This window comes from Amblyomma mixtum, chromosome 3, assembly GCF_055824585.1.
Source record: "Amblyomma mixtum isolate Tamu chromosome 3, ASM5582458v1, whole genome shotgun sequence".
Taxonomy (NCBI): Eukaryota; Metazoa; Arthropoda; class Arachnida; order Ixodida; family Ixodidae; genus Amblyomma; species Amblyomma mixtum.
Genome location: NC_143014.1, coordinates 359,956,160 through 359,965,629, shown reverse-complemented (window position 1 = coordinate 359,965,629; position 9,470 = coordinate 359,956,160). Strand labels below are relative to the sequence as shown.

Genomic DNA, 9,470 nt, shown 5'->3' with positions numbered 1-9,470 from the left:
GTCAACCGGCCCTCCTCTTCGCGGGCGTGCGGACACGTAGTCCGCGGGCCATACGAGTCGTCCCAGCGGCGACCTTCACGCCGCCTTCGGAATACTGCGGAAGACTGCGTGCACGCTGTCGGCGTCACCTCCGCTGCAAGACATGCCTCAAGTGCATGAAGACCAGGAGACTCCTCTATAACATGTAACTTGCAGGCGCGTGGGTCTATTTAAGGTCGGGGAGATGTTGGGATGCCTTCGTCCCCTATGTTCACTTTCCCGCATTGCACCCCCTACTGTGGTTAGTTCCCCGCAACGCACCCTTCTCAGTTGTGTTACTCTAACAGGGGAGGGCGCTCGCGTCGCAGCGACACCAGCGCCACGGATGGCGTTTTGCTGTGCGCGCGCGGGGAGAGACCGTCTCTTTTTGTTCGGGACCAGAAGCGTGTGGACGTTCACGCGCAAACCTCCGCTCTTCGCTGCGGGCGACCTTGTGTGTAAATATGTGCCTCTCAGCTCGTCCCGTCTGGCCTCGGAGCTTCCCTCCTGCCCTACCGTGGGCGAACGTTCGCTCGTAACCGTGCTGGTGAGTCGGACATCCTCGATTCCTCAGTGTATTTTGTTGCTAGCTGGCGTTATTGTTGTTATAGCAATAAATGCCTTGTTTGTGTCAGCCAGTGTGTCATTTCTTTGTTCGCTTAGAGCAAGGCCCGCCGTGGTCGGTGTGCGCTCGGTTAGCGTTTGCGCGCGGGGAGAGACCGTCTCTTTTTGTTCGGGACCAGAAGCGTGTGGACGTTCACGCGCAAACCTCCGCTCTTCGCTGCGGGCGACCTTGTGTGTAAATATGTGCCTCTCAGCTCGTCCCGTCTGGCCTCGGAGCTTCCCTCTTGCCCTACCGTGGGCGAACGTTCGCTCGTAACCGTGCTGGTGAGTCGGACATCCTCGATTCCTCAGTGTATTTTGTTGCTAGCTGGCGTTATTGTTGTTATAGCAATAAATGCCTTGTTTGTGTCAGCCAGTGTGTCATTTCTTTGTTCGCTTAGAGCAAGGCCCGCCGTGGTCGGTGTGCGCTCGGTTAGCGTTTGCGACCACGGGGTGGGGTCTGCGCGGCTTTGAACCCTGTCAGCCGCGCTTAAGCGGGGAGAACGTGTTTATCTCCCCCAATTTAAACCTCACAACTCCTATAACTGAATTTGGGAAATAACGCAACGGGCATTAACACCAATTTTTTTCTTCCTTTCTTGTCTCTGATCCGCAGCATAGGCAGCCATAATGTGAGCCCGGTTTACGTCCCTGTAGAGGCTTGTGGTTCAGTGTGCGTCGTCGTTACTGCTTGCAGGCGAAGACCTTTAGATTATTGTAAGTTATTTTTGTGGCGTTGTTCTTCCTTACTCTGCTTGCAAATATTACGTTTTAAATTTTCCCTCTTGGGAATAGTCTAATATTTCACTTGTGCGCTATTCCTAGAGGAGAAATCAAAAACATACTTTAAACGAAAAACTAACATACAAAATATCCGATTTCTACGTGTATAAGCTCACAGGGCAGCTTTTTGAAGGGCTATTACTATGTGCACGATGGAACCTTCAGGAAACAGGCCGGCATAGGAGTTGTAACCTCTGCAAAAATACCTTCGCTGCTTTACACCATGTTATCTACTGAAGGCACATCTCTTTCGTAGCTCATCGATCGTTTGACCGTCGCTGAGACTTCCCACTGCTCCATCTTGCACCACAAAGAAGAGTAGGCCAAACAGCAGTTAGAATCGCCCGTGAGCACGCGTAGCACCTTCCTCGTTGAGAATTCGCCGATTCGAACGCAGACACTGCTCTGGGCGTTCCTTCTTTCTCGACGAGTGGCCATGCAGAGTGACTCTTTGAAGACCACTCCGCCTGGACCTTCTGTCCGAGCGTCGCTTATTTCGCCGCGCTTCGCTGCTCCTTGTTTGCGTGGCGGCGCCAAGGGAGGACTGGGCTCCTGCCTCGGGAGGTGCGGCTGCAAGGCGGACTCTGCGAAGGGGCGAGCTGAGAGGCCCGCTGTCCCCGAGCCCCACAGGGTCCTAGTCGTCTCGGTCCGGCTCGGCGACAGCAAATACAGGGGACAGGGAGGTGGTGCCGGCCGCTCCTACCGATCTGCACGTCGATGTCCACGGAGGTTTCTTGTCCGGGAGAGCCCCCAGCCTGGCAGGGCCGTCAGCCTTCCACCCACCGACCACCGCGGTGCTTTCACATCGAAGGCTTCTCAGGTGAGATTCTTCTAAAGAAACATGAATCGAAAATCGCTCGATTTCTTGTGGTATTTTGGTCAAGATCACATTTTTAGCTTTGTTATTACTGATATGTTTTGCCGGGCAAGCAGCGTGCTCCACCAGGAATCGGGTCCAAGAGCACCACCGCTGTGCTGACGGCGGAAGGAACGTGGGCCGGTGACAGGGAGTAGGGGAAGTGAAGGAAAAACTGTATTCACATATTTACATGATTATTTACAAAAATGACAAGGTAAAAACTGAGAAGTCTCAGGGAAAAGCTGAGGGAATCGCTCAGGGAATCGCTCCGGGAATGGCTCTCGATGAACGTGTCGAGCGCTTTTAAATAGACCCTCCCGAGATCTTCCCGCCTTTTCCGACCAATCGTAGGGACTTCGTCCGGGTGCTCCAAGGTCGTTCCCCTCTTCGTTGCCTTCCTCGGCTGAGGCACTTGGATACTAGGAAGTGTCCAGAAGAGCGTGTTTTCGGGCTAGTCGTTTCCGGCCAGCTGGATCCGATATCTTGTTTGAAGGAAATGCCCCAAAGGCGAACACCTGCTGCGGCGTCACCCCGCTGTTGACAAAAGAGCCAGGCGCGGTTGAATGGCAGACGCTCGTCTCCGCAGGTGGCAGCAGGCGTTGAGTCATGTCACCCTGGCAGATTCACACACAAAGTCGCAGGGTCAATACTGCTGTGTTGGGTGCCGTTTAAGGGGAACTCCGGAAAACACGTCGTGGCAGTTAGGCAGAAGTGGTGGTACGTGGAATCCAGGAGTCGGATGCGTCCCTCGTGTTCGGTTCCACCTGTCAGGAGGTTGCATGGGAGCGCGTGCATGAAGAAAGACCACTTTCGCAGAACCACGCACTGCCTCTGGGCATGGCCTAAGTGGATACAGATGTGACGGGAACACACAAAGAGAGTTAGGGGGGGGGGAGGTAGAGACACAACATTACTCACACTTGGAAGTAGCCTCACTTAGCAAGTCTGGCCTGCGAGGCGCGTGGAATAGCTTTAAGAAGTTCGCTAAATAGAATTTTGTACTAACGGGTCTGGGTCTGCAATATCCGTATGAAAAAAATTCGTGATGGTGCAATGCGAGTTCACAAAGTTCTTCTAGCAGCATTGCTTTTACATTTAATTATTTCGTTTTCGCCCCGAGAATCTCGCCTCACACGTTGTCTTTAAATTTTGTTTCGCTGTCGCATTTTGTGGTGATGCTCCAAATGTTTCTGGTGGGTCCTGGCTGTGAAGGCTGCGAGGTGGCTGCGTGGCTGATGGGTGGAGGCTTGAACTCGCCATCGCTTTTCCGCTCCGCTGCTGCATCGGCTTTTGATAGGTGCAGGCTCCTAGAGAGGTTGAGAGGGTAGGTGGAGCTTAGGGCAGAAGTGGGAGCGGATAGTGCAGGTGTGTGGATGGGTGGAGGCTAAATGTTGGAGGATACATTTCTGCGCAGCGTGGAAGCTGCACAGGCGCGGGCATACACACACACAACAAAAATAAATTTGGCTGTGGTTTAGCTCTGGTTAAACATGGTTGGGAGCGATTGCTTCGTCCCCCGAGCTACGCCTAGTGAACGTTGCCGAACTGGCACATAGTTCTCTGTCGTCGCTGATCCACTTTCCAGGGCTACACATGCTCGCAGAACCGCTTCGTTATTACGACGGTTCTCGAGCCGCTTAAGCTCGCTGCTTCTTCAGGGCTTCATTACGGTTCGCACGTCTGGCTCCCTTCACGGACTAATCCTCGGTAAGAGCCCTAATTGCATCTTCTTCACGGCATTACTCCCGGCGTTCGATGCGCTCTTCTGCTGTCTCCACGGCACGCCGTTTACACTTGGTTTCATTCCAGCGCGCATGTGCCATAGACGGCCCATCATCCTCCATAACTGTTTATCTACTGACGAAACAACTGTATCTATATATATACGCAACCCGGCTATATGACGTCGTACCAGATAGCGCACTGAACGCTTTTGCCGATGTCGAGCGCAAAGGTTTGGTGATGTAAGAGACGGCGCGGCAGAGCACCGAAGCGCAGGTGCGGCGGTTACTAAGCAACGGCTCTAGCGGCGGCACCGGCGCGCAGCTGTAGCCACGGGCATACGCCCGAGGTGCGACCACGCTCGACGAGGTTAAGTGGCTGGCGTAGTGAGGCTATCGCTTCAAAATGCGTGCACACACACGCGCGCGCAAACGCACACACAGATATTCAAACACACGCGCACAGGCACAGATATATGCGCCCACAGACACACGAACACGCACCGCGCACACATGCAGACACGACCACACGACCGCACAAACAACCACGCGCAAACACACACACACACACAATCGCACACGCATATGCATGCGCGCGCACAAGCAAACACACACTCGCGCACAGAAGCACGTGCCACACACACATAGCTCACACGCAAACACATGCGTTAACATAAACGCGCGCAGACACACACGCAAAGACGTAGACACATACGCACACACATGGGCACATATGCATTCACACTCGCACACATGCACGCGAAAGCATGTAGACAGGGGCACATAGGCGCATGCGCACAAACACACGCGCACACACAAAAACTAGTGCTTGAAGAAGTTTGCCAATTAAAATTTCGTGCGTGGAGACAACTACTGTAATCATGTTTAAAGGAATGTTTGCTGATGGTCACAGCTTGCTTCCTTTAGAAATGACTACTGCTCGCTTTTCACAACGCATCAGCAGTTGGTGGCGCATATCTTGCGGCCGCGGCAAGCACGCAGGCCTATCGGGGCTTCTGTTTTAAGAAATTCAGTTTTTAGAGCGCCTACTGGTGTGCTGCTTTGGAGTGGCGCCCGTCCTGTTGTGTTCGTGTCTCCTTTGTTTTTGTTGTTTTCGCGCCGTCCGAACTACTTTGGAGTGGTAGTTTTGCATTTGTGGTCTTTTAAAGCGACAGCTTTAAGGGTCCCGTTCTGGAGAAAGCCCAGTGAAATAAGCGGATTGGTCGAAAAGGAAGCTACGTCACACGTGTTGCCGCGGGTTTTCGTATTCCTTAAAAGTTTTGAAAACTGGTGTATACAAGGTGACAACATTACTCAAACGCCAGTAGCGTGTCGATGTGTTGAAGTTAAGGATTTACAGTAAAAGTCAGTTTAGGTAATTAGTCATGAACTGAGCCGCTAAACATTCGACTTTGCCAATACCACAAACTCCTAGGCCCATCGAGGGCAGCTATTCTTCTTGCAATGATTGCTATTTTAGAGCGCATGCAGGAGTGCTGCTGTGGCATAGCGGTTTTATAATGGGGGCTTTTGTATAACTCCTTTAAAAAGCACACTGTCTCAAATCGTTCTTTGTTCGGGGGCAGCTATTCTTCTTGCAATGATTGTTGTTTCGGAGCGCGTACAGCAGCGCTGCTGTTGCATAGCAGTTTTGTTATTGGGGCTTTTGTCTAACTCCTTTAAAAACCAGCCTGTCCCAAATCGCTCCTTGTTGCAAAAACTCCATCCATTTCTTTTTTGAAGGATTTGCAAGTGTCCTGAAGTCAGAATTTAAAAAGCCAACTAATCGTTCTTAACTATCAGACTGGTGAAACAACACCACAAAATCGATGAAAACTACCGCCGAAGGCACCCTCAGAGTTTGTTGCACTATTGCGTAGTGCGCTCGTTCTTCCAGAAAGCCCCGGTTACCTTTAACACGGAAGTCCTATATAATCTTGGTGAAATAGTAATTTACAGTGCTTCTGTGAAGATCCTTAGCGTTTTGAGAATCAAATATGAACCTTTCATGTGTGGTGTTCATATATTCTTGGTGAAATAGTAATTTACAGTTCTTCTGTGAAGATGCCTTAGGGTTTTGAGAATCAAATATGAACCTTTCATGTGTGGTGTTGCTCACAGGCATCGTTAGCACTTACCTTGTTTATTTATTTGAGTCCAATAGTGGGGGGGGACCCCGCCGCGGTAGCTCAGTGGTTACGGCGCTCGGCTGCTGACCCGAAAGACGCGGGTTCGATCCCGGCTGCGGCGGCTGAATTTCAATGAAGGCGAAATTCTAGAGGCCCGTGTGCTGTGAGATGCCAATGCACGTTAAAGAACCCCAGGTGGTCGAAATTTTCGGAGCCCTTCACTACGGCGTCTCTCATAGCCTCAGTCGCTTTGGGACGTTAAACTCCAATAAACCAAACATCCAATAGTGGGACTTTACATGAGAGTTTGTCGGGTGGACGGCGATAAATTGTTACATGCTGGTGGTATACACGAGTATGATGAGGCAGCTTCTCTGATGGAAGCCTTCAGTCGTGCAGGTTCAACGATGAGAGCCACGTGGTTGGGAAGGCCATTCCAGTCATGAGCTGTGCGCGCGAACAATGACTCGTGAAACGTAGTTGTGTGGGCACGTGATGGAATGACGCTGTTAGCACAAGGTTATCAATCCTCCTTCTGTAAGTCAGAAGTAACGGTCAGTTCGGTGGTGTTCCGTGTGGTAAACTTGCGTACTGTTGTATTCCTAGCTCTCATGAATTGCCAACTTGCCCGATCAGCCACGCACGCAGAATCTACACGTGTTGGTATCAAGAACCAAAATCTCTGATTCACATGGAGCAACGGCTGCAGCCTATGTTTTGGTGTTTCCCCCGCTAAACGCTAGTCTGGAGCACGGAACACCGAGGTCAACGTAGTCGAAGTTGCGCGGCAGCTTGGTGGCCGACTTTTGAACCGTGATTTTCCGCTTGTGTGCGTAGTCTGTGCTGTGCTACATCGATCTCCACGAGGCAACTCGCGCACTACTATTTGTGCCCATCAACGAGCGCTCTGAGGGCCTATCACGGAACACTTAGAGGCAGAGCATGCGGCACACTTTTACAAAATCATATCTTCGTTTGCCTAGTCTAATGTTAAGCTGGATTCTGCCGTCATTCATACCGTTGAAAAAGTGATGAAGGGGCTAGTGGGACAGGTGCAGTGAGTTATGGACTGATTAGAGGGAAGGCACTTAGGTGGCGTTTACGTTTGAAGAGGTGTGAATTATTGCCAGCGCAGCGCATGCCATTGGAGAACAAGACAAGGAATATGTGAGCGGGAAGAAAGTTATATGTAGCGATAAAAAGTTCCTGAAGAAGTTTTTTGTATCGACCACCTTGTCGTTCTAAATTTCGGGCACGACACCCTTACATGACCCAACAGTATTGCCTAGGATGCGTACTTATGTATAACTCTAGAGAGGACAAGTTCCTAATAGGTTATGTGGCAGAAAAAAAATATACTGACAATGAAAATCGATCAGTGATATACTGAGAACCGATAAGTGATAAGCGACAACCGACGAAAATTCAAGTGGAAAAATATGTGCGAAGCGATGCTCGATCATTTAAGAACAATGAGGAAACCGGACTGTCATATATGATATGATGATCTATATTAGATATTTATTTTTGCTTTGTAGTGCCAGATTTACAGCAAAAAATTGGCAGTGGTTTAGCTCTTGCTGAACCGGATAAATTGCTTTAGCAATGGCAACATCGGTAATCCGCTGTTTTTCTAGTTTTTGCGCGCGTTCTTCTCGCGATTCTTCGGCGCGTTGCCTTCGCCTGGTAGCATTGCGGCGTTCCGTAGCAGTCAGGGGTTGCGATTCATCGGTGACCGATGACGTGGAACCACTCTGCAAGGTAGAACATTGTCGCTGATCTGTACCCTTAGCACGACGCTTTGCAAGACGTTCTTCACGCTGTTCTGGCGTCTCTTGTGCACGTTGTCGCTTTCTCGCTTCTTCCTGTCGCTGCCACTTCTCCTTAGAGGACTGCATAGCAAAGCATTCACGCCAAAGCAAGCGCGCATTTATAGACGCTTAACAGCGCGGGAGCATGGGCACCGCCATATTTGGTCACGTGACAATTCCGTCACGCTACCAGAAAGTCCACAGAACGTCATCGCCCATGCGGCTGTACGCCTTGCTCGTCGGTAAATTGGTTTCGGAGGAAACGAAAAGTAACTGTCTCGCATATCTCGGTGAACACCTGAACCTCGCCTTAAGAGGAAGGGAGGTAGGTGGCAGTAAACGAAGACACCGTATTTGCTAGACGCGCCTTTGTTCATTCCAAACCATCGAGCTGGCATGGCGGAGTGGTTAGCGTGCTCGTCTCGCACTCCGGAGACACTGGTTCGATTTCCGAACTCGACCAATTTACTACTCGGTATTAATTATTTATGTGGTCTGACTAGAAATTAGGCTCATTGCTTAAGTATTATTTCTCAATTATTCATTAATTATCATTCAAAACAGCTAAATTAATTCAACAGTCGGCATGACATCTGTATCACAGCTGGGTTGTTTAAGAGCCACTTGAGGTTCGTACACAAGCTGGGCGGAAATGCCTTGGGCGGAAATGCTGCTAACGCCTGCTTCGAAGGCCAGTAGTGGCTGACCTCCTAGTGGCGCCATCTGTCGTAGACAGAGCCAACTGTTCTCGCCGCTGCCGTGCGCCGAGACAGACGGCGCTGCCATCTGGCGGAGCTCGGCTGCAGCAACCGCGCGCCACCTGCTCGGCTCTGCGGCTGTTCAAGGTCATCTGTCAATACTAACCGGGGCTACGCGATGGGGCGACACCTAGAGTAGTATTGATAACGCAATGAAATGCGGTCAATACGAGTAGGTTTTCTTGATTACTCAATCGAGTGTGTTTTGTCTGGGCACTGAGCTGCTTCTGCTACGGTGAAAGCGACATAATGGTAACATAATGGTTCTTAATAGTATACGGCTAGCGCTGTTAAGGATGGTGTACAACTTTTAATCGTTATTTCGCCTCCAGTATTCAAGTTTTAATAATTCGTTCACCAGGACATTCCACAAAAATAAAAGCGTGACTGCATGGATCCTTTTCTTTCGGCACATAATTAGTGGCTGATCTGTTTTTTTGGCAAGAGAGTGTTGGGTATACCCACATCGCTTTGCATTTCTCTTCGGAAATACCTGAGTGGACTTCGTCTATTAACGTGTCTATTTACGGCGCAGGACCGGCTACCAGGCATACGTGGACAGCGACGTGCATTTTGGACGTCTCGCGTATTCCCCTATGCGGAAAGCGTTATGGGCTGGGCCGTGCACCGCCTCTCTCGCCACCATCACTTCCAAGGTGCTGGCAGTGCTTCAGCGGGCACAACGCACTGGAGCGGTCCGCGGTAGTCGGCGCTGGGTGATCTCGGCTGCTTTTCCCCGCCCGGCCTGTGTGAGTGGAATCTCGCAGACGCCTCCACACTTCTCATAA

At 50.8% G+C, this 9,470-nt stretch overlaps 1 pseudogene; it reads left to right on the top strand.

Annotated features, from left to right (window-relative positions):
• Window positions 1-1,840: 1,840 nt before the first annotated feature.
• Window positions 1,841-9,470, top strand: LOC149356508 (uncharacterized; annotated as a pseudogene).